Here is a 27,164-nt window from a genome sequence, read left to right as displayed (position 1 = left end):
TTATCATCGTCTGCTGCCTTAGGCTCTCCATCACTGTTAGTTACCCGCTTGGCGGCATTCAACAGATCTTCAAAGTACTCCTTCCAAATCTTTTTGAGCTCATGCATTTCCTCCACAACTCTTCCATTATTATCCATGATCCTCAGGCACTCGCTTCTGTCGTTCCTCTTATTTCTTACCATGGTGTAAAGTACTTTTTTGTTCCCTTCACTGTCCTCTTCTAACATTCTTGTCCATTTTTCCATCCACTTCTTCTTCTCCGCCCTTACTATGGTCTGTGCCGCTTTCTTGCTTTCCTTATATTTTACCCTAGCTTCCTCTGTTCGGGTCTGGAACCATTCTCTGAAGGCGAATGTCTGGTGAAAGTCTTCTGCTAGCGTGTGTAGTGCCAACAGTAAAATTCGAAGGCACTGGTGTTATGGTGTGGTCGAGTTTTTCATGGAGGGGGTTTGCACCCCTTGTTGTTTTGCGTGGCACTTCCACAGCACAGGCCTACATTGATGTTTTAAGCCTTTCTTTCTTCCCACTGTTGAATAGCAATTCGGGGGTGGCATTTACATCTTTTAACATGATGGAGCACCTGTTCATAATGTACGGCCTGTGGCGGAGTGGTTGAACGACAATAACATCCCTGTAATGGACTGGCCTGCACAGAGTTCTGACCTGAATCCTATAGAACACCTCTGAAATGTTTTGGAACGGCGACTCGCCGACCGACTCACCGACCGACATCGATACCTCTCCTCAGTGCAGCACTCCGTGAAGAATGGGCTGCCATGCCCCGAGAAACCTTCCAGCGCCTGGTTGAACGTGTGCCTGCGAGAGTGGAAGCTGTCATCAAGGCTGAAGGTGGGCCAACACAATACTGAATTCCAGCATTACCGATGGAGAGCGCCACGAACTTATGAGTAATTTTCGGCCAGGGGTCCGGATACGTTTGATCACATATGTGTGTGTGTGTGTGTGTGTGTGTGTGGGTGGGTGGGTGTGTGTGTGTGTGTGTGTGGGTGGGTGCGTGCACGTGTGTGGGTGCGTGCGTGTGTGTGTGTGGTTTGGTAGAATAAGATCAGTCAAATAATCGTGCTGCACTAATTGTTCAACGAATCTTCCCATCATGCAACTGATGATTTATAGAGCTCCGAGCGATTTTTCTGCGACTTCACCTACGTTGAGAGATACAACAGTTTTTTGTGACACAAAAAGGAGACCGCCGCAGGTTCAACCGCTCCATAGTGCAGCCGCAATAGCTGGCTCTGTCTGGACAGGTCAGTGGGCTGCTGTTGTTTCGTAACGTATCGGCTTGGGTTTGTGACCAGCTGTGTGAGCAGACACCACTGACGCAGCAGTGTGGAGTACTGAACGGTGCTGCGCGACCTTCTTGGACCTCTCTCCGAGCCAGCTGCGAAACCAGCGCTGCTACCTGTCAAAGTCAGAATAACAGTCCGAAGCATCATACGGTGATCGGAAGGATACCTCCCCAGTATACTGGTCCCAGTGCTGCGCTTCTGAAGTACTTAATATATTCTGAATATAACTGAAAACATCCTCCACCTTGCCTTCTGGTAAACAGCATGTGTGGGTGCATTGTACAGTCTTCACATTACGTGTACCTTTTCTTACAAGAGAATTAGTTTCAGTGCTGGAGAAAAATGCAACATCCTTAGCGACAAGAGCATTTTATTTACGAGTGATGTCAGAGGCAGTTCGTCTTTAGGTGGTCATTCAGTAACAGACACAAACGGTAGCATCAATTCACAATGTACGTCCATTTGGTGGCAACGTAGGTATGTATTCTCGTCTGTGAATGGTCCCAAAGGTCCCGAATGACATCCTGCAACAGATTCTCTCGGGTATCTTGTAGCATTTGTTGCGATTCGGCAATCTTTCAGGATCTGGAGTGTTCCCACTGCACCATGTCTCATAAGTGTTAGATTGGTGGGTGATCTGCTGATCTTGCTGGCCAGGGTAGTTGTACAGTATAAATGGCACATTGCGTCACAACAGTCGTGCGTGCAAGTGCATTATCCTGCTGAAAAATCACATCACTATCGTGTCAAAGAAATGGCAGTAGCACGGGGATTACAGCCTGGGCAACATAGCGGGCATTGGTTATTTGACGCTGCGGAAACACCAAATGGTTTGTGTGTCATGGGCAAATGCAACCTGCAATAGGCAGGCCTGCCTTGTACACGTGTACGTCCATCTCTCGCGTACAGACAGAACCTACTCTCATCATTGAAGACAACAGAGAGCCATTCCACTCTTTCACGACAGCAGAGTCACTGTGGTTGCAAGTGTCGTGGTGTCAACAGTAACATGACCAGAGGAACACATGAACTTAGTCTGTCTGCAAGCAGACGGTTCTCAATAGTCCTTGGTGGCACATTGGCATGTGTCCAGATTTCTTCCCTGGCTGATGTTCGGTCGGTAACTGCACCTCTCACTAAGCGTTGATTTGGATGTGAATGTCCAGAGCCAGGTATATGGATGTAGCGATGTTCTGCAGGCCACCGCTGAAAATGACTCACCACCGGTGCATCGTCCCCAACCTGTGCGATATGTCCACCCACATTTCTACCGGTCAATAATGCGATCCTGTTCAAATGGCTGAAGCTGTTCAACAGGAGTATGTACTCGTTAGCTGGGCATGGTTATACCCTGAGCTCAGCCGGCAGAGCCAGAATAGAGGGTGCACAGACAGGTCACCTCAACCCCTCCTCATCATCAGTGACCGTGACAAATGAACCATTAACACTATGACCCCCAGTCCTCCCCTGGTAGCTGAGAGGTCAGCGCGACGGAATGTCATACCTAACGGCCCGGGTTCGTTTCCCGGCTGGGTCGGAGATTTTCTCCGCTCAGGGACTGGGTGTCGTGTTGTCCTTATCATCATCATTTCATCCCCATCGACAAGCAAGTCGCCGAAGTGGCGTCAACTCGAAAGACATGCACCAGGCGAACGGTCTACCCGAAGGGAGGCCCTAGTCACACGACATTTACATGACAACCAAAGGTATGTTACTGTGAAAAGAAGTGGCACCCCGGACCGTCACTGCTAGTTTTCAGGCCATATGACGAGTGACAGTCAGGTTGACGCCCCATCATTTGTAACGTATTATTATCTTTACGACGTTTGTCAGCGAGCCATATACGTTATCTCCCATTTCTAGCTGCTTCTCCCACACAAATAATGATAAAAATTCAGAAATTCAGTGTCACCACCAGCCCAAGCCCTTCCTAACCATTTAGAAAAAAAATGGATCTGGAAAATTATTAGTTTAATTACTTTAATAATTTAATTACAAGCGTCCAAATTTCTTTAAGTAGCCAGATAAATAGCACTCCATGTCGTGCATGAAGACACTTGATTAATTCAGGATTGAGTAACTAGGTAAGACCAACACCACAGAATTTATCTTTCACGTAGATTATTTATTATATCTAAGTATTTGGTTGCACATCCTAACTACACATAACTGGTGCTTGACTAGAAATATTTAAGTAAGAATTACTTGAGAATGTAACAGAGCACAATTTAATTACAGCAAGAAGAAACACAGAAAACGGGAGTGGGAGACAATAAAACTATCATCTCCTTTGCATTCATACCACAAAAATATCTCAGTGAGATTCGCATTACGATTCTATGCATGCACTATTCTGGACTGAGGTTTAACCAATGCACGAGGTTGTGCGATAATTATTCAACACACATACTGCGTCTGCTGCTTGCAAACGGCCGAACTGGAGCACGTGGTGCATTTCGAATCAAACTGTTGTGCTGCTTTGTAGAAGGCGCACGAGAGAACAAATATTCATGCAGAAATTATAGCTCATTAAACAAGTAAACTGTTAAAATAAAGCCTATTGCGGTGCCATGGTGGACCATAAGGGTCGCTGATTACCAAACACGTGGCACAAAATCGACACACAAAGACAAAAGCAACTTCCACAAAATATAAGATTAAAATTCATACTTGCTTCGACACGGTATTACACTCACGAACGGTTGAAGTGATCCTAACCAGCTTTTCCTAATCAGATTTACCGTTTGAAATTCTACTTCATCGTTGTTCAAAATGAACAAATTGACTTCCACACTTTTAACTCAAACACCCAAAAATCGCCTATTTAAAGCAATATAATTATGGCACATTCGGAAAAATAACTCGCTTCACACGCTTCAGTTAAGCTGAAGTTCTTAAGTATTTCAAAAGTTAAACATAACGAAGTCCTAACTCAACCTGCTTCCTGTCACCTGAAACCCCCTTAAGAGCTACGATCCGTACTCACCAAACGTTCACCGAAGAGTGCCGCTTTCTCTCACGAGATTACACAGCTCCCCGTGCGCAGTGGAAGCTACCAGAGGGGTAACCCTCCGTCACCAACCTCACACACAAAAACAGCCTTCGACACAGCCTTCGACTAAGATGGGTAAACCTCTCTGAGCACTATGGGACTTAACAGCTGTGGTCATCAGCCCCTAGAACTACCGAGCGAGGTGGCGCAGTGGCCAGCACACTGAACTCGCATTCGGGAGGACGACGGTTCAATTCGCGTCCGGCCATCCTGATTTAGGTTTTCCGTGATTTCCCTAAATCACTCCAGGCAAATGCCGGGATGGTTCCTTTGAAAGGGCACTGCCGACTTCCTTCTCCATCCTTCCCTAATACGATGAGACCGATGACCTCGCTGTTTGGTCTCTTCCCCCAAACCAACCAAACAACCAACCCCTAGAACTTACAAGTACTTAAACCTAACTAACCTAAGGACAGCACACACATCCAAGCCCGAGGCAGGATTCGAACCTGCGACCGTAGCAGTCGCGCGGTGCCAAACCTCTCTGTTCAGGTATTGGAAACCTAAGTTGCTCATCCTGTGCTCTCCTTCGAACGAGAAGCGACAACGTCTTCTCCCAGCAGACAATGACCAACTCAGCGTTTCCCACAAAACAAAACTGAAACCCCACATTAAAACACACATATAATATTCAATAGGCCTTATCTGAGCACTCGGTCTTTCTGGAAGAGTTCATGAATTGAGCTAAAATCAGGTAGTAAAGTGAATAAGTTGTACCGAATTCAACAAGCGTCTTATGAAACGACTTCACAGAGACGTTTCACACTCTCCAGGGCTTCTCCAGGCATGTCTTCAGTGGTCTTTGGAGCTCAGTTCGAAACAGGGCTCATCACAGAAGACAGTCCTACTCCAGTCAGTTAGATTCCAGGCCTGGACAGCGGTGAGATATCGATGTGACTGTTGCCCGCCATAAGGCGCAACAACCAGGAGTGAGGGTGTGGGGTGCCATTTCTTTTCATAGCAGGACCTCTTTGGTCATCATTCGCGGCACACTTACAACACAGCGGTACATCGACGGCATTCTGCGCCCAATTTTTTCCCCTTCATAGCAAGCCCTCCAGGACTTACATTTCAGCAAGATAATGCCTGCCCACACATTATCAGAGCTTCTACTACTTGCCTTCGTGCTTGCCGAACCCTACCCTGGCCAACAAGATCGCCGGATCTGTCCCCAACTGAGAACATTTGGAGCATCGTGGGCAGGGGCTCCAACCAGCTGGGGATTTTGGTGATCTAAGGCGCCAATTGGACAGAACTTGGCACGACATCCATTGGGAGGACATCCAACAACTCTGTCACTCAATATTAACTGCTTGCATAAGGGCCAACGGTGTACCAACACGTTATTGACTTGCTTCATTTGTAAAGCTACTTCTCTTGCATAAATCATCCAGTTTTTTGGAAAATATAATAATTTTTTGCCTATGCATTTCCATCACATCTATCGATTTCCGTCCAGTTGGGATAATTCCTTTGTGGAACGTCGTTTTGTTTGTTTTAAAGCGTATGCTGAGGTTATGGTGCATTCTGGTACTTATTATATGGTGCACAGCAGCTGTCCTGAAATTGGGTACAATGCGGTGATGGTACCTACAGTGGGTGACTTTAGAGAAAGTGTTCAATGTTATATTCGTCACGTAGTTAGTCTGGGAGGCATTTTTAACAGCCGGCCGCTGTTGCCGAGCGGTTCTAGACGCTTCACTCCGGAACTGCGCTGCTGCTACGGTCACAGGTTCGTATCCTGCCTCGGGCATGGATGTGTGTGATGTCCTTAGGTTAGTTAGGTTTAAGTAGTTCTTAGTCTAGGGAACTCATGCCTTCAGATTTTAAGTCCCATAGTGCTTAGAACGATTTGAATCATTTGTAATAGATGATACTCGAATCAAAATTTTCAAGCCAAGATCGCTTATTCATGTCCGGTTTCGAAAGAACTCTGTTGTCATCATCGGATCTTATGCTTTAAGATTCTGACAACATATTGTCCACAAGTGTTGCAAGTCACACTGCATATGCAGTTCCCATTACCATGATCTTCATATGTAATTTGAAGCGATTTACGACACTGATGGACAATATGCTGTAAAAACTTTAATGCATAAAATCCGATGATGACATCGTAACTCTGTTGGAAACGGACATACAATAAAATGCTTTTTTTAGCGATCTTGATTTAGGAACTTCTGTTCTTTAGGGCCCATAGTGCGAAATATGTCCTCTGATGACATGATTAATACGAAAACCAGCCAGCTAATCGCTTTAAAGCTGACAAAACGGGAGAAGCTTCAACATTTGATATAAAGAATACACCAGAGAAAGCGAAAAGCATCCATCCACATTTTTTCAACATCTAAAAACAGAAAAACACGACGCAAAACCCATACACGAAGCACAAAAAATATATATTACGTAAAAGAGAGGAATCATGAACATTCTTCAGGCAATACGGATATATTCACATGCATACAGCAACTCCACAAATTTACTGAATGAACAAACCGAGCTGAAGCACAAAAAGTACATAGAAAACTTTATACACATTATAACCCAAGAAAATGGGCAAAATAATAAATCAGAGACACTAAATAATACATATCCGCAGCAACAGTGATGACAATATGAATAGTATACAACAAAGACATAACACCAAGAAAACATCAGAAATCATAAATAATAACAAAATTAGTATGAAAAAATAAAAATATAACTTAGAAATCTCAAGTAAAACTAAAACAAACTTCATATGAAACTAAAACAAATTCCAGACAAAAACATAATTACAACCAAACCTAAAAAAATAATAAAACAACCAGATTTCCACACATAACGTACTTATAATGGTAACTATGTAAACATGTAATATCGCTGATCCACTGTCATCCAAGCTGTCAAGAGAAAAATATAACACATGAACACTGACTAAAGTCAGATATGCGTCTCCAATGTACATCTAAGAAGAAACTAAGAATTTTAAAATAAGACAGGGCACGACATCAACGATATTACTTATAAGGAATAAAAACACCAAACGAATGTATTGTAACTTTCCTGATCACAGTTACAGACCATTATACTAAGATCATCACTTATTTTTGTATTTACAAAGCCCCTGATGATGGAATGGGCTCATTGTGAGTATATATAAAATAAAAACCATTTAAAGACCAGTGTGGCTAGCTGATATTCATAATAAATTGGCTTGGGAAGTTTTCTTCAGTTATCATAAATAATTGTGTCCGTGCGCTTGAGGAGCGATCCTGCCCAGTGCCGTCCAGTTCTGAAATTCAGAACGGGTTCGACAGCCTTGTCCACCAAGGTCGTCGTCTAGAGGCCTTGCGGTGTTCACCGGAGGGCAACTGAGACTCCCAGAGACTGCCTTTACACTCTCCGTCATTTGTGCTCACGCTAAACCCACGTTGTGACCAAATGGATACGTTGGTGCCCCGACAAGAGGGAGCCCCAAGGCCTCATCACCTGGAAACTCACCCAAAACGTGTCCACCAACACTCTGAACATCACCAGGTCCACATCTACATCTACATGTATACTCCGCAAGCCACCCAACGGTGTGTGGCGCAGGGCACTTTACGTGCCACGGTCATTACCCCCCTTTTCTGTTCCAGTCGCGTATGGTTCGCGGGAAGAACGACTGTCCGAAAGCCTCCGTACGCGCTCGAATCTCTCTAATTTTACATTCGTGATCTCCTCGGGAGGTATAAGTAGGGGGAAGCAATATATCCGATACCTCATCCAGAAACGCACCCTCTCGAAACCTGGCGAGCAAGCTACACCGCGATGCAGAGCGCCTCTCTTGCAGAGTCTGCCACTTGAGTTTGATAAACATCTCCGTAACAATATCACGGTTACCAAATAACCCTGTGACGAAACGCGCCGCTCTTCTTTGGATCTTCTCTATCTCCTCCGTCAACCCGATCTGGTACGGATCCCACACTGATGAGCAATACTCAAGTATAGGTCGAACGAGAGTTTTGTAAGCCACCTCCTTTGTTGATGGACTACATTTTCTAAGCACTCTCCCAATGAATCCCAACCTGGCACCCGCCTTACCAACAATTAATTGTATATGATCATTCCACTTCAAATCGTTCCGCAGGCATACTCCCAGATATTTTACAGAAGTAACTGCTACCAGTGTTTGTTCCGCTATCATATAATCATACAATAAAGGATCCTTCTTTCTATGTATTCGCAATACATTACATTTGTCTATGTTAACGGTCAGTTGCCACTCCCTGCACCAAGTACCTATCCGCTGCAGATCTTCCTGCATTTCGCTACAATTTTCTAATGCTGCAACTTCTCTGTATACTACTGCATCATCCGCGAAAAGCCGCATGGGACTTCCGACACTATCTACTAGGTCATTTATATATATTGTGAAAAGCAATGGTCCCATAACGCTCCCCTGTGGCACGCCAGAGGTTACTTTAAGTCTGTAGACGTCTCCCCATTGATAACAACATACTGTGTTCTGTTTGCTAAAAACTCTTCAATCCAGCCACACAGCTGGTCTGATATTCCGTAGGCTCTTACTTTGTTTATCAGGCGACAGTGCGGAGCTGTATCGAACGCCTTCCGGAAGTCAAGGAAAATAGCATCTACCTGGGAGCCTGTATCTAATATTTTCTGGGTCTCATGAACAAATAAAGCGAGTTGGGTCTCACACGATCGCTGTTTCCGGAATCCATGTTGATTCCTACAGAGTAGATTCTGTGTTTCCAAAAACGACATGATACGCGAGCAAAAAACATGTTCTAAAATTCTACATCAGATCGACGTCAGAGATATAGGTCTATAGTTTTGCGCATCTGCTCGACGACCCTTCTTGAAGATTGGGACTACCTGTGCTCTTTTCCAATCATTTGGAACCTTTTGTTCCTCTAGAGACTTGAGGTACACGGCTGTCAGAAGGGAGGCAAGTTCTTTCGCGTACTCTGTGTAGAATCGAATTGGTATCCCGTCAGGTCCAATGGACTTTCCTCTGTTGAGTGATTCCAGTTGATTTTCTATTCCTTGGACACTTACTCCGAAGTCAGCCATTTTTTCGTTTGTGCGAGGATTTAGAGAAGGAACTGCAGTGCGGTCTTCCTCTGTGAAACAGCTTTGGAAAAAGGTGTTTAGTATTTCAGCTTTACGCGTGTCATCCTCTGTTTCAATGCCATCATCATCCCGGAGTGTCTGGATATGCTGTTTCGAGCCACTTACTGATTTAACGTAAGACCAGAACTTCCTAGGATTTTCTGTCAAGTCGGTACATAGAATTCTACTTTCGAATTCACTGAACGCTTCACGCATAGCCCTCCTTACGCTAACTTTGACGTCGTTTAGCTTCTGTTTGTCTGAGAGGTTTTGGCTGCGTTTACATTTAGAGTGAAGCTCTCTTTGCTTTCGCAGTAGTTTCCTAACTTTGTTGTTGAACCACGGTGGGTTTTTCCCAGGTGGCAGTATATCGTCTGAAGATTGCACGCCAAACGTAAAGCAGAGTTCCGCGTGTCACCCATCTACAAGGTTGTTCAAACAGTCCGGTGTAGGCAGGTCAAAAACAAACATGCGCAGCCCTCAAAAACTACAACGGCGGAAAAAATGCAGCACCCTCAGCGACGTCATTTTATTAACAAGTGAGATGACGTTCTTCATTGTAGGAATAGGGTGGTAACAAATCAAGACCAAATGAATCACACGTCACATTAAGGGGTGACCAAACAGTTCCATCAGTGCACAGTGTACGCTTTCTGGCGGCTTCGCAGATTTTCATATGCAAATGATTATAAAGGTTTTTTTATGTACACTGAAGCGCCAAGGAAACTAAGATCTGTAAACAGGCAGAATACGCAGCTGCCGTCGACGATAAGTGTCCAGCGCAGTTGTTAGGTCGGTTACTGCCGCTATAATGGCTGGTTATCAAGATTTAAGAGAGTTTGAACGTGGTGTTATAGTCGGCGCGAGAGAGATGGGACACAGCATCTTCGAGGTAGCAATGAAGTCCATTTCACGATCGTACAGTGAATATCAGGAATACGGTAAAACATTAAATCTCCGACAGCACTGCGGCCGGAAAAACGGGACCGACGACGACTGAAAAGTGTGAGAGAAGTGCAACATTTCCGCAAACTGCTGCGGATTTCAACGCTGGGCCATCAAGTGTCATCGTGCGAACCATTCAACGAAACATCATCGATATGGGCTTTCAGAGCCGAAGGCCCACTCCTGTACCCTTGATGACCGCACGACACAAAGCATAAAGCCTCTTCTGGGTCCATCAACACCGAAATTGGACTGTTGATGCCTGGAAACATGCTGCCTGGTCGGACGAGTCTCGTGTCAAATTGTATCGCGCGGATGGACATAGGAGAGTATGGATACAACCTTATGAATCCAAGGACGCAGCATGTCAGCAGGGGACTGTTCAAGCTGGTGGAGGCTCTGTAATGGTGTTGGGCGTGTGCAGTTGGAGTGATATGGGACCCCTGATACGCCCAGATACGACTCTGACAGGTGACACGTACGTAAGCATCCTGTCTGATTACCTGCATCCATTCATGTCCATTGTGCATTCCTATAACTTGGGCCGTACCAGCAGGACAATGCGACACCAAGACGTCCAGAATTGCTACAGAGTGGTTCCAGGGAGACTCCTCTGAGTTTAAATACTTTCTCTGGCCATCAGACTCCCCAGACATGAACATTAGCGAGCATATCTGGTATGCCTTGCAACATGCTGTTCATAAGAGATATCCACCCCCTCTTACGGATTTATGGACAACCCTGGAGGATTCGTGGTGTTAATTCCCTCCAGTACCACTTCAGACATTAGTGGAGTCCATGTCAAGTCGTGTTGCGGCACTTCTGCGTTCTCGCGGGTCCCTACACGATACTGAGTACGTGTACCAGTTCCCCTGGCTCTACAGTGTACACTGAAGAGGCGAGTAAATCTTCACCAAAGCCTGGAATCGAACCTGTGTTTCGTGCGTACTAGGCAGGCGCATTAGCCACAAAGCCACCTTGGCATAGCGGATCACACAGCTGCATGGATTATCCTGTCGCGCTTCCCTCCACGATCCAAATTCCAAATCCATGCAGTTGTGTGAACCACTGTGCCAATGCGGCTTAGTGGCTAATGGACCTCCCTAGCCAGCCGCCGTGGCCGAGCGGCTCTAGGCGCTTCAGTCAGGAACCGCGCGGCTGCTGCGGTCGCAGGTTCGAATCCAGCCAGACTAGTTGGGTTTAAGAAGTTCTATGTCTAGGAGACTGATGACCCATAGGGCTCAGAGCCATTTTGAAGCACCTGCCTAGTAAGTATGGAACCCGGGTTCGATTGCCGGCTTCGATACAAATTTTCACTCGTAGCTTCAGTCTTTATGCACGAAACAATATCCACAGGGTGGTCCATTGATCGTGACAGGACCAAATATCTCACGAAATAAGCGTCAAACGAAAAAACTACAAAGCCCGAAACTTGTCTAGCTTGAAGGGGGAAACCAGATGGCACTATGGTTGGCCCGCTAGATGGCGCTGCCTTACGTCAAACGGATGTCAACTGCGTTTTTTAAAAATAGGAACCCCTATTTTTTATTACATATTCATGTAGTACGTGAAGAAATATGAATGTTTTAGTTGGATCACTTTTTTCGCTTTGTGACAGATGGCACTGTAATAGTCACAAACCTATGGCTCACAATTTTAGACGAACAGTTGGTAACAGGTAGGTTTTTTAAATTAAAATACAGAACGCAGGTACGTTTGAACATTTTATTTCGGTTGTTCCAATGTGATAAATGTACTTTTGTGAACAATTCATTTCTGAGAACGCATGCTGTTACAGCGTGATTACCTGTAAATACCACATTAATGCAATAAATGCTGAAAATGACGTCCGTCAACCTCAGTGCATTTGGCAATACGTGTAACGACATTCCTCTCAACAGCGAGTAGTTCGCCTTCCATAATGTTCGCACATGCATTGACAATGCGCTGACGCATGTTGTCAGGCGTTGTCGGTGGATCACGATAGCAAATATCCTTCAACTTTCCCCACAGAAAGAAATCCGGGGAGGTCAGATCCGGTGATCGTTCGGGCCATGGTATAGTGCTTAGACGACCAATCCACGTGTCATGAAATATGCTATTCAATACCGCTTCAACCGCACGCGAGCTATGTGCCGGACATCCATCATGTTGGAAGTACATCGCCATTCTGTCATGCAGTGAAACATCTTGTAGTAACATCGGTAGAACATTACGTAGGAAATCAGCATACATTGCACCTTTTAGATTGCTATCGATAGAATGGGGGCCAATTATCCTTCCTCCCATAATGCTGCACCATACATTGATCCGCAAGGTCGCTGATGTTCCACTTGTGGCAGCCATCGTGGATATTCCGTCGCGCAATAGTGCATATTATGCCGGTTTACGTTACCGCTGTTGGTGAATGACGCTTCGTCGCTAAATAGAACGCGTGCAAAAAATCTGTCATCGTCCCGTAATTTCTCTTGTGCGAAGCGGCAGAACTGTACACGACGTTCAAACTTGTCGCCATGCAATTCCTGGTGCATAGAAATATGGTACGGGTGCAATCGATGTTGATGTAGCATTCTCAACACCGACGTTTTTGAGATTCCCGATTCTCGCACAATTTATCTGCTACTGATGTGCGGATTAGCCGCGACAGCAGCTAAAACAGCTACTTGGGCATCATCATTTGTTTCATGTCGTGGTTGACGTTTCACATGTGGCTGAACACTTCCTGTTTCCTTAAATAACGTAACTATCCGGCAAACGGTCCGGACACTTGGATGATGTCGTCCAGGATACCGAGCAGCATACATAGCACACGCCCGTCGGGCATATTGATCACAATAGCCATACATCAACACGATATCGACCTTTTCCGCAATTGGTAAACGGTCCACTTTAACACGGGTAATATATCACGAAGCAAATACCGTCCGCACTGGGGGAATGTTACGTGATATCATGTACTTATACGTTTGTGACTATTACAGCGCCGTCCATCACAAAGCGAAAAAAGTGATCCAACTAAAACATTCATATTTCTTTACGTACTACACGAATATGTAATAAAAATGGGGGTTCCTATTTGAAAAAACGCAGTTGACATCCGTTTGACGTAAGGCAGCGCCATCTAGCGGGCCAACCACAGCGCCATCTGGTTTCCCCCTTCAAGCTAGACGAGTTTCGTTCTTTCAAGGGAACCTCCCTATCGCACCCCCCTCAGATTCAGTTATAAGTTGGCACAGTGGATAGGGCTTGAAAAACTGAACACAGATCAATCGAGAAAACAGGAAGAAGTTGTCTGGAACCGTGAAAAAAATAAGCAAAATATACAAACTGTGTAGTCCATGCGCAAGATAAGCAACATCAAGGAGAATATACGCTTAGGAGCGCCGTGGTCCCGTGGTTAGCGTGAGTAGTTGCGGAATGAAAAGTCCTTGGTTCAAGTCTTCCCTCAACCGAAAATTTTATTTTCGCAAAGTGATGATCTGTCCGTTCGTTCATTGACGTCTCTGGTCTCTGTTCACTGCAATAAGTTTAGTGTCTGTGTTTTGCGACCGCACCGCGAAACCGTGCGATTAGTAGACGAAAGGACGTGCCTCTCCAATGCGAACCGAAAACATTTGATCGCAAGGTCATAGGTCAACCGATTCCTCCACGGGAACCACGTATGATGTATTCTATACGACACTGGTGACGGCATGTGCGTCACATGACAGGAGTATGTTGTCGACTCATCTAACTTGTACACTTGGCGAAAGGGGAAAATGATTCTTCTACCTTGCCCGATTTAGGTTTTCTTGTGGATGTGATAATCACTTCCAAAAAAGTGATGAAAACATAAGAGTTTGTCACATAAATAAAAAATTAAACTTTTTCACTCGAGGGAAGACTTGAACCTAGGACCTCTCATTCCGTAGCTGCTCTCGCTAACCACGCGAGCACGGGGCTCCTTGAGTGCCAGTGTCCTTGATGTTGCTTATCTTGCCCATGGACTACTCAGTTTGTATATTTTACTAATTTTTTTCATAGTTCCACACAACTTCTTCCTGTTTTCTCGATTGATATGTGTTCAGTTTTTCAAGGCCTATCCACTGTGCCAACTTATAACTAAATCTGAGGGGGGTGCGATGGGGAGGTTCCCTTGTTTGTAGTTTTTTCGTTTGATGCCTATTTCGTCACATATTTGACCCGGTGACGGTCAACGGACCACCCTGTATATAATGCCAGTTAAGTGCCTTAAATTGTGTCATTTCATTTCTATAGTTCATAAAAGTGCCGAGCGGCATCCAGTGATAGACTGTCCTAAGTGTCTTGCACATTCGGCAATGTTTGTCGCAGCCCTTGGGGAGCGGCAAAGTTCCCGCTTCGTCATGTCCCTTACGTGTTCAACTGGCGAGTGGTCAGCTGGTCTTGCTGGCCAGCGCAGCTGTTGTTCAACACGACAGGAATGTTGCGCTGCATCAGTAGTGTGTTGTCCAGCATTTCCCCACTGTGAAAGTAGATCACTTTCTGTGGATCGGCAATAGCAGAGGGAAGGAGACTGTCTGCGCAGTGAACTGGGCACAAGTTGCTTTATCCGGACGGAACACCAGATGTGACCGCGGGTTGAAACTAATGACCTCCCGACACCATCGACACCATGAAACCTGGGATGAGTCCTGCGCATCGTGGGAGAACGCACGCTGGAATATGCAGCTCACTAGGTCACGTCATAAGCGTGTAAGTCCACTGTCTTAAAGACAGAACCTGCTCCGTCATTGAAGTCGACAGAGCGCCAAACCAGTCTCTAGCCAAATCTTCCACCATATGTGATCATATAGAGCTCTGTAGGCCGTACCACCCATATTTCTCCGCCACACGATACATGGACAGAAAAACAGAACAATAGGTAAAAAACATGTGAACAAGCTCTTTGATGCTGTTAAAACACACTACTGGCCATTAAAATTGCTACACCAAGAAAATGACGTGCTACTGACGCGAAATTTAACCGACAGCAAGAAGATACTGTGATATGCAAATGATTAGCTGTTCAGAGCATTCACACAAGGTTGGCACCGGTGGCGACACCTACAACGTGCCGACGCGAGGAATGTTTCCAACCGATTTCTCATACACAAACAGCAATTGACCGGCGTTGCCTGGTAAAACGTTGTTGTGATGCCTTGTGTAAGGAGGAGAAATGCGTAGCATCACATTTCCGACTTTGATAAAGGTCGGATTGTAGCCTATCGCGATTGCGGTTTGTCGTATCGCGACATTGCTGCTCGCGTTGGTCGAAATCCAATGATTGTTAGCAGAATATGGAATCGGTGGGTTCAGGAGGGTAATACGGAACGCCGTGCTGGATACCAACGGCCTCGTATCACTAGCAGTCGAGATGACAGGCATCTCACCCGCATGGCTGTAACAGATTGTGCAGCCACGTCTCGATCCCTGAGTCAACAGATGGGGACGTTTGCAAGACAACAACCATCTGCACGAACATTTCGACGTCGTTTGCAGCAGCATGGACTATCAGCTAGGAGACCATGGCTGCGGTTACCCTTGACGCTCCATCACAGACAGGAGCGCCTGCGATGGTATACTCAACGACGAACCTGGGTGCACGAATGGCAAAACGTCATTTGTTCGGATGAATCCCGGTTCTTTTTACAGCACCATGATGGTCGCATCCGTGTTTGGCGACATCGCGGTGAGCGCACATTGGAAGCGTGTATTCGTCATCGCCATACTGGTGTATCACCCGGCGTGATAGTGTGGGGTGCCATTGGTGACACGTCTCGGTCACCTCTTGTTCGCACTGACGGCACTTTGAACAGTGGATGTAACATTTCAGATGTGTTACGCCCCGTGGTTCTACCCTTCATTCGATCCCTGCGAAACCCTACATTTCAGCAGGATAGTGCACGACCGCATGTTGCTGGTCCTGTACGGGCCTTCCTGTATACAGAAAATGTTCGACTGCTGCCCTGGCCAGCACATTCTCCAGATCTCTCACCAATTTAAAACGTATGGTGGCCGAGCAATTGGCTCGTCACAATACGCCAGTCACTGCTCTTGATGAACTGTGGTATCGTGTTGAAGCTGCATGGGCAGCTGTACCTGTATACGCCATCCGAGCTCTGTTTGACTCAATGCCCAGGCGTATCAAGGCCTTTAAATACGGCCAGAGGTGGTTGTTCTGGGTACTGATTTCTCAGGATCTATGCACCCAAACTGCGTGAAAATGTAAACACATGTCAGTTCTAGTATAATATATTTGTCCAATGAATACCCGTTTATCATCTGCATTTCTACTTGGTGTAGCAATTTTAATGGCCAGTAGTGTATTTGTAGACTTATAAAATCTATGCTCGGAATTTCGTTCTGATTTTACGTTTAAAAAAGTTGCTTAATCTTGATCAGCTTCCTCTTCCATTTTCTCGTCGGCTTTCTGTGTCCGTACTGCTGGCATCAGGTGCTCTCGTATTTTTCTTTTTATTAATTAGACTAATAATATTGATTTCCAATGTTTCTGATTAGTACTATCATTTTTTCTTGTCCTAACTTTGATTTTCATATGTTTTTGCGGTCTGTTTTAACAGTGAGATCCGAGTTAATTTGGATGTTACTAACATGATGATGCTATTGATCGGCCACCATTGCTGCAGGCAATGCACATCGCATAGTGAATAGAAGAATCTACACTTACTCTACATTCATATTACCAAATACGATACCCTTTAAGGAAGTATTGCAGTGCAAAACAAATTCTGGTACTGAATTTCTGATATTTTTTTCTCGTGTTCATACGTCACCCTGTTAGCAACTAGTCGACAATTTCTGATTACGCCGATTTACCCCTGAGCATCCCCCCGCCCCGTAATTAAGTTGCTTCCGCTTTCTCTTCTTGACAGTAATCAAATAGAATCAGTCTTTAATAGTCAGTTCAAGAGAAAATGGAGCTATATTGAGTGACGGCTACAGGACTTACTGATGTTCGAAATTTTTGATATCATTTTTGGTAAGCAGCGCTCTTTTAAACTGTATAAAATCAGTGAAAAGCAGTCGAGATCGCGATGGTATTTTATTAAAATGACCAGTTTCGGCCTAGGCTTATACCATCTTCAGACAGAACCATCAGCTAAAGTTGACGATGCGTACAACAGTCAGTTGACCACAGTATCATCCCGATCTCGACTGTTTTTTCACTGATTTTACTTGTAGATATCTTACATATTTTGTATTTATGTTTCATGTCCAGTACATTGATGGAGGTGAGCTATTACGGAGTAAAGACTAAAGAACAACCGAACGAGGCAGAGAATAAATAAAAGGGAAGGAAATATTTATTGAAGGAAGGAAGGAAGATTGTGTTTAGTGTCGCGTCGATATCGAGGTCAGTAAATATGGAGCACAAGCTCGGATTGTGTCACGGATGTGGAAGGAAATCGGCCCTGTCCTGTGGGAGGACCCATCGCGGCATTTATCTGGAGCGAATTAGGGAAATCATGGAAAACCTAAATCTGAACGGCCAGAGCCGGGTTTGAACCGTCGTCCTCTCGAACCACTGCGCCAGCCCGCTCGGTAATAATTACGACGAAATTAGAAAAAGGAACTGTTACACAGAATCTATAACACCTCACTACTTATGGCAAGGACGGCTGCTTTTTTTGTCTATCCTTCACATGCATGCTGACTATAACATCAAGATCTTCGTCCATCATGAAAAAAAAAATTCAAAAAATATAATTTTACTAGTCGATGACTTTTTCAGCCACACGATGACTGTTTTAGTTACATATAGTACGTAATGGCGACTTCACGTTACATTGTTGTATGCACGACATTTAATTATTGATTAAGATACGTGTGAATGTTATGCACTATTACCAAGTAGATGTTCTTTCAGATCACAATTCATTCAAATGTTTTTAAACGTTTTCTACTTACTTTAGCATTATGGTGAAAATAGGGAGGATTAATAAAACGGCTACGGTTGAAATAATAGCATGGAACTTAACATGGAACAAAGCCAATTCGCTAACACTGAAGGTGATGTTTAGTTAGACAGTCCTTCAGGTAGCGTAATTATTCAGCCTGATGAAGTTTCATTGGACGTAAATGTTCCAATGGATGATACTTCACGTGAATCGAATATGCAAATAATTATTCAGCCAGCTGACCCAGTTACACCAATCTTACAAAGTTCTCAAGCAGTGGAAGAAAGTATAAAATATCTTAAAACTGAACAACAAACGAACTTTAATAATACATCAACGCAATTAAGAAAACAATCCAATGATTTAACACAACTGACTACTAATTTTAATAATTTATCACTTCAGTGTAATTCATTAACAGACGAAGTTTTAGAGCTAAAGGCAGCTGAAAGCCGTGGTCTTTCAGAAGTTATACGTTGTTTGTTTAACGAGAAAAGTTAGAAAACAAAGTTGACACTTTTGTGGAGGAGCATTGGGTTAAAAAACAAAAAGAATTTGATGATCAATGCGAGCACATTGTTAATGAATTTTTGCAGCAGCTTTCATACAAGAATGCAGAATCTACTTGTAAACTTGATTCAGAATTACAAAGTGTGGTAAATGATTTGGTAACAGCCGCTATATCTGAATGGGACAAATCCAGTGAATCAGTAAAGTCAGAATTATCACATATAAAATCTACTCTAAGCAGAGATTTACCAGACTGGCATGACCAAGTTACAACGCAAATCACAACCGTGCAACAGGAACCGTCTGCGGTTAGAGGAATAATTCAGGGCACCCTACAAATTGCTAATAAAACGTGACAGCTATAATAGTCAAGCTGCATTTATCATGCAATGTACGGTAGCGAAATGAATACTGGTGATTTATCGCCAAACCAAGGACTGTAAGAAGTAGGGGTTGCATCTTCACTATCATCTATCCTACTTGAAGAAGGTTTAATTAAGCACAGATAATTTCAGCTTTATTTGCCGGATATACGTGCCCCCATCCAGCTGTGCACGTAAAGGCCTTCAGAGATGTGCTACCTCAATCCCGAACAGCAAAAAATTCGCTTCACACCAGGCTATAATCAGGATGACGGCGCCCTTTGGGCAACTTATATGGCAGAATCATGCCAAATGTACGAACAGAATAAGAGAGAATTTTTATCTACATACTAGTCAGAGTGCCTGCAGGAAAGACTCAGGAACCCAAGTGTTCAATCCTGATCCATTTAATGCCAAACGGGGTATCCTCCACAGATATTTTGAGAAGCACACAAAACTCACTGAATGGATGAGCCAATTTCTTATAAAGATGTGTTGAGAATTCTAAATACATTCACGAGGAATCAGCACATGTACCTGATGATATCCTACAACATTCTAATTCAGGCCAGCTGAATTGGCTATCTTACTGCCCCAGTGACGTCATCTCCTGTCACATGGGGATAATGCACAATGTACTGACCACTGTCCGCCGAATCTAAATAACAACAGAAGAAGGTACAATAATCGATATCGTCCTGGGTACCAAGGAAACGATAGCGTATAGTTCTATAGAAACAACAACAACGTTTACTGGAATTCACGTAATGGAAACCAAAACCAAGGGATTATCAATAATTCGGAGCAATCACAGTCAGCATTGCCCAACTGATAGTTGGTAAAATCAGGTCCCGTCTGCAAATATCATCAAAGTGACTAGTTCCGACCACACTAAGCACCCCAACACTGTTCGTTTCATTGGGTGAGACAATTAGGGCAATAGCGTTAACCTGTTAAGATAATGACGGATCTGATACAAGAGATAAACTGAGTACAGATCAACACAAGTGTTCCAATATCCCACAAGAATTATTTCAAGTTACAGTTAAAGCCATATATGGGAAAATTCCTGTTTCGATTATTCTAGACACAGGTGCCTCTGTTAATCTCATATCACAGAATTTATACAACAATATTAAGGAGATAAACGAAGTGCCGTCTTACCTGGTACAGAATTATCGTACAACCGGAGCTACAGGTGTAAAATTGCTTCCTATGAAGTGGCAGACACTAGTGGTTGTTATAATAGGAAAATGAGCTATGTTATGACCATTCCTAATCCTGAGCCATCTCTTAAACGAATGTATACTTTGTATCGTGATATTTTCGGTTTTTCTTTTTCTGTGACTGAGGAACTTTGTAAGTTGAAATGACATTTTTAATGTCTCAATACTGGCATAGAAACACAGGCTTTTACACAGTTTACAATGTGACAATGTTAAAACAGTTGTCAGGATAACGCATCTCGTCAAAATCAAAAGTGAAATAATCCTAAACACAACAATATTAAATATTAACTCTCAGAAAATTAAATTATCCTAAATACGACAATATTAAAGTTTAACTGGAAGTTTCTTTACAAAATTATTCTTACGGTTTCGTTATGATATTGGTCAGTACTATGATAAATCATCCGATTCCGGTTCATAGTTCGGTATTATTTTTAGGATGACAATCAAGTCTACGATGGATGGCTAGTTATGTGACAAATTAATCAAAAGATTACCCAACGTCGCTCGAGTTTACAGTGGACGCAAGCTGGTGAACCAACTAGTTCACACCTCTGCACGCGGTATTTACCTTAAGCTGTGATCAGCCACCGTCTGCTAGACGGAGAAATTCCTGTAAAACTAATTAAAACCTTTGCTGAATTTTTTTTCAGCATAAACTCTCCCTATGTTTCTCGTTATGCGAGAAAACATGTACTCATCCCTAGTCTTAGAATATGGGTATACACACGTGCATGGCTGGAGCAGCGTGCATATTATAATGCCGTCTCAGTTCTCGCAAGAACAGTTAACTAATTGGCTGGTTCGTTTCTCCACAGTTGGAGCTAAACGATGCTACAGCTAATTTCTAGCTGGATGTCTGCCGCTGTGAACGCAGCGTTCACACAAATTTCTTCTCTGCATCGTACAGAGCGTTATGCGCTCCATTCTGCACTTGACGCCAATTTAGAGAAGAGTTCCCCTCAAAATTTTCTTGTCTTTCTCATAGCCAAACTCCCCACAGCTTTTTTCGACCAATTATCCTCTTACTTTGTGGAAACTCTCTCTACCGATTACAAGGGCCCTACCATTAAACTACGTCGAAACTTCGGCTCTTTACTCCTTCCTAGTGCGTTTCCATCAATCGGACGTTTTGTGCCCCCACCAGACGTCAAAATGCGTACATTGTCTCTCACGTGTGTACCACTCGCTGGACATGTGATCGAAAATGCGTCACTGCTCTTGTTAGTATACACCGGCAATTCTGAAACTCAGTTTTTTAAAAGCTTTCTGTCCTGTCCTCCCTCAGATGGCCCGTTAACTCGCTCTCCCCTTCTAAGTCACACGGTCGGTTATTGACCTGGCTTGGGAAACCCCTTTGAGTGGTTTCCGTTGTATCTCATGTGGCACGATCTTGCTTCTGCTCTCGCCACTCTGAATTCCAAACTAAAACGCCTCTCGCTGCTTGTTGTACATGCTGCTCATACACAAGCATTATATAGGAACGGTGTGCTAATTACCGTCGATTGAGTGTCATCCCATTTTGCATTACATACCGATAGGCAAAATTGCTCATAAACGCCGAATTAAGTTAGGTGTCATATTCACCTTCCCGTTGTGATGTATAAAGCTCTTGAGATGCGAACCTGACCATTTATTCTATTCTGCCATCTTACAACTTGGTATAGAGTTTTCCTGAGAAATGGAAGTAATATTAGACTTTTTTTTGGGTAAATACTATTTGTGGACTCAGGAGAAACATATCGTAGCTGATTTAATACTAATCCCAGATGGTGAATATTATCAGATTATTAAGATAAAATTCTTGAAAACAAAGAGTGCACCTGAAAATAATTCTTCGAGGCTCTGTGGCAAGAGTGAGAATAATGAAGCCTACATCCACGACAAAGTAATCAAATCATGCTATCTCAGTTCAGAACAATATGATATGATATGCACTCCGTCTTCAGGGCACAAGTGGCTCATCAGGACCGTCCGACCGCCATGTCATCCTCAGATAAGGATGCAGATAGGAGGGACGTGTGGACAGCGCACCGCTCTTCCAGTCATTACGATGGTTTTCTTTGACCGGAGCCAATACTAGTCGGTCGAGTAGCTCCTCAATTGACATCACGAGGCTGAGTGCACCTCGAAAAATGGCAACAGCGCATGGCGGCCCTGATGGTCACCCATCCAAGTGCCGGCCACGCCCGAGAGCGCTTAACTTCGGTGATCCGACGGGAACCGGTGTATCCACTGCGGCAAGGCCGTTGACTTGTCCAGATGAATAACTATAATTAGTAAACATAGTTATGAAGTATTTTCATGCATTTGATGAAAAACCAGGCATAATACATTAAGGTGACAAAATTGAAGGGACACCTCCCAATATCGTGTCGGACCTCCTACTGCCCAGAGTAGAGCAGCAGGTCAGCGTAGCATGGGCTCAACAAGTCGCTGGAAAAGCCCTGCAGAATTACTGACCCATGCTGCCTGTACAATGTCCACAACTGCGAAAGTGTTGCCAGTGCAGGACTTTGAGCACGAACTCACATCTTGATTACGTCCCATAAATATTCGATGGAATTCACGTCGGGCGATCTGGGTGGCAAATCATTTGTTCGAATTGTTCAGAATGGCCTTCAACCAAATTGCGAATAGTTGTGGCTCGGTGACATGCCGCATTGCCATCCATAAAAGTTGCATCGTGGCTGCAAATGGTCCCCAAGTAGCCGAACATAACCATTTCTACTGGAAGACCCTGTTCATTCCATGTAAACATAGCCAACACCATTACAGAGCCACCACCAGCTAGCCTTGCTGACAATATGGGTCCATGCCTTCGTGGGGTCTGCGTCACACTTGATCCCTACCGTCAGCTCTTGACAGCTGAAATCGGGTCACATCTGACAAGGCCACAGGGAGTAGCGTCTTTGATAAGTAAACGTCCTCGGTCTCGGATTCGAATCCCAGCACCGCTTGAATGCTGAATAAAGATCAGTAGCAATGGCGGCCAAAGGCTTCTGGCATAAGAAGTCAACGGCCTTGTCAAAGAGCGGACCGAGATTTGGGAGAACCTCTTGTCCTTGGGGTGGGAAACTGCCCCTAAAGGCGGAAGAATGAGCAATGATCAACGCCATGAGGATGAAGAAGACAGAGGAAATCATTGTATTAACGACACATAATGTGTATCCACAGGAAATGTGGCCTGTAAATGAGAAACTGTCATGATGGTTGGTCTCTCCTTTGGCAAAAGATTCCATACTAGTCCCCCATTCGGATCTCTGGGAGGAGACAGCCAAGGGGGACGTGACAAGGACAAAAAGACTGAATAACCAACGAAAGGGGTTGTGTTGGGTTGTTTTTGGGGAAGGAGACCAGACAGCCAGGTCATCAGTCTTATAGGATTAGGGAAGGACGGGGAAGGAAGTTGGCCACTCCCTTTCAAAGGAACTGTTGTGTACATAGTTCCGCGTAGTCAGCGCGTACACAACTTTCCCACTAGAGCGCGCCCCGCTAAGCACAATAGCACAGGCGCAGCGCTCGTCCGTCTCCGCACTATGAGATGGCGCTGTCTTAGAGACGGACCAAATTCTGCTTCCGCTGATCCGCGTATTAATACGTAATGCAGCCAGTGAGATTGCTGCTAACGTAGAACCTTTTCTCCTCGCGGATCACACTCGCGCAGTGATACCTGAACGCTCGAGGTATTATAACGAGTGTACAGACCTCCGATTAGTCAGTCTGCATTAGTCTGTAGTCAAGTTTCAGTCTGCGCCTAATACGATTATCATATTCCTGTACTTAGCCATGAAGACAAATGTATAGACACTTTGTCAAGTATCAGAGATATGTGAGAATAAGATTAACGTACCAAGACCAAAGGAACTTCAGATTGTCAACTGTAAATAGCATCCAGAATCAAGTTAAGTAAGGCTTATGATTGTTATTATTTTAATAAATGTGTGTGAAAATTAATCAAGTTCTGTTTAAAGTTGGTCACCGTCAATCTGCTACTGCCGGCCGGAGTGGCCGAGCTGTTCTAGGCGCTTCAGTTTGGAACCGCGCGACCGCTACGGTCGCAGGTTCGAATCCTGCCTCGGGCATGGATGTGTGTGATGTCCTTAGGTTAGTTACGTTTAAGTAGTTCTAAGTTCTAGGTGACTGATGACCTCCGATGTTAAGTCCCATAGTGCTCAGAGCCATTTGAACCATTTGAGCCAATCTGCTACTCTAAGCGTGCAAGTGGCATTTCTATCATCTGACCTAACGGCAGAAGATAAACATGCCACGATAAGACCACGAGACATATTGCTGACACTCGCCTACTTAGTTAGAGCGACAAGTCAAATAATCTGATGGTGTGTGTACCAAAGGTCTTACAGTACGCACACCACGGGAACCATCCCGGCATTTGCCTGGAGCAATTTAGGGAAATCACGGGAAACCTAAATCAGGATGGCCGGACGCGGGATCGAATGGTCGTCCTCCCGGATGCGAGTCCAGAGTGCTGGGCACTGCGCCACCTCGCTCGGCCCAACGAAAGGCTAACGTTCTACAAGTCGGGGCGTGGAACGTCAGAAATTTGAACGTGGCAGGAAAGTCAGAGAATCTGAAAAAGGAAATGCTAACGCTCAGTCTAGATATGCTGTGGGTCAGTGAAATGAAATGGAAAAAAGACGAGGATTTCTGGCCAGATGAGTATAGCTAACATCACCAGCAGCAGAAAATTGTGTAGCGGCAGTAGAATTCGTTACGAACAGGAAGATAGGGCAGAGAGTGAGTTACTGTGAACAATTCAGTGATAGGGTTGTTCTCATTAGAATTGATAGCAAACCAACAACGACAAAGAAGTTCAGGTGTACATGCTGACGCAAGCAGAAAATGAAGAGGTGGAGAAAGTATAAGAGGGTTTTGAAGGGGTAATTGAGTACGTAGAGGGAGGTGAAAATCTAATAGTCGTGGGGGAATGGAATGCAGTTGTAGGGAAAGGAACAGAACAAAGGGTTGGTGGAGAATATGGGCTTGGTACTAAAAATGAGAGAGAAGAAAGACTAATTGAGTCCTGCATTAAATTTCAGCTGGTAATAGCGAATGCTTTCTTCAAGAACCACAAGGAAAGACGTATACTTGGAAAAGGCCGGAGGATACTGGAAGATTTCATTTAGATGACATCATGGTCAGACAGGAATGCCGAAATCACATACTGGATTTTAAAGCGTACCCAGGAGCAGACATAGACTCAGATCACAATGTGGCCCTGATAAAGAGCAGGGAAAAGTTTAAGAGACTAGTCAGGAAGAGTCGATGCTCAAGGAAGTGCGATATGGAACTACAAAGGAACGATGATATACGTTCTCGGATTCAATAGATACTGCGATAAGGAATAGCAAAGTAGGCAGTTCACTTGAAGAGCAATGGACAACTCAAAACAGGGCAATCTAAGGAGTCGAAAAGAAAAGTGTAGGTATAAAGAGGCAACTGCGAAGAAACCAAGGGCAACCGAAGAAATACTAGAGTTGATCGATGAAAGAGGGGATTACAAAAATATTAAGGGAAATTCAGGAATACAGAAAGACAAGTCACTTAGTAATGAAATAAATAGGAAGCAAAGGGTAGCCAAGGAGAAATGGCTGCATGAGAAATGTGAAGAAATCGAAAAAGAAATGATTGTCCGAAGCATAGACTCAGCATATAGGAATTCAAAACAAACTATGGTGAAATTAAAAGCGAGGGGGGTAACATTAAGAGTACAATGCGAACTCCAGTGTTCAATGCAGAGGAGGGAGCAGATAGGTGGAAAGAGTTCACTGAAGGCTTCTACAGGGGGGAAGATTTGCCTGATGACGTGATAGAAGAAGAAAAAGGAGTCGACAGGGAAGAGATATGAGATCCAGTTTTAGAATTGGAATTTAAAAGAGCTTTGGAAGACTGAAGACCGAATAATGGCAGAAGGGACAGATAACATTCCACAACAAGTTCTAAAATCATTGAGGGGAAGTCGATACAAAACGGCTATTCACGTTGGTGTGTAGAATGTATGAGTTTGGTGATATACCATCTGGCTTTCGAAAAAGAATTATACACACAATTCGGAAGACTGCAAAGAGCCGATAAGAGCGAGGAATACAGCACAATCAGCTTAACAGCTCATGCATCAAAGTTGCACAGAAGAAAGGAAAAGAAAATTATGGAAGTGTTAGATGCCGATTAATTTGGCTTTAGGAAAGCAAAGTCATCAGAGAAGCAATTCTGATGTTGCGGTAGATAAAAACCTATACATCGAAGAAGCAATGACTGAAATATAGATAATACCCAAGTTTAGCATTTGAATACAGTATAATGTTACTCTCTGCGAGGATTTTTACAGATTTAACTGTGAAATGCCTAAAGAATTTTTGCTTATCGGACTTGAAATTAAAGTTACGTAAAAACACAGAAAGCGTCAGTTCCAATTTAGATAATGTTTTCAACTAATCAAATTTATTCAAAAGAAAAGGAGTATAGTCGCCAGCCTAATTAGGCACAGAAATGTGAAACATTTCTTTTAAAGAAAAAGTGAATAGTTTTGATGGAAAAAACACCGCTTATAATCCTTTCTTACGAAAGTGCAATGAACCCTGTCGCAAGCAGAAAAATGTTGTAGTGGATAAAAGCAGTTATTGTGAGATATCCAAGTTCTCACAAACACAAATGACACTTTAACACTCATAAACAGTAAATACTTTGCCAAACCTGAATTATTTCTTCACAGCAATTTCAAT

General features: G+C 44.0%; 1 pseudogene; it reads right to left on the bottom strand.

The window, feature by feature from the left end:
* Nucleotides 1-22,557: 22,557 nt before the first annotated feature.
* LOC124551461 lies at nt 22,558-22,675 on the bottom strand (annotated as a pseudogene).
* Nucleotides 22,676-27,164: the final 4,489 nt, after the last annotated feature.

The sequence above is a fragment of the Schistocerca americana genome, chromosome 9, assembly GCF_021461395.2.
Source record: "Schistocerca americana isolate TAMUIC-IGC-003095 chromosome 9, iqSchAmer2.1, whole genome shotgun sequence".
Classification (NCBI taxonomy): domain Eukaryota; kingdom Metazoa; phylum Arthropoda; class Insecta; order Orthoptera; family Acrididae; genus Schistocerca; species Schistocerca americana.
Note: the sequence above shows the minus strand (reverse complement) of the source record. Positions and strands in the feature narration are given on the sequence as shown.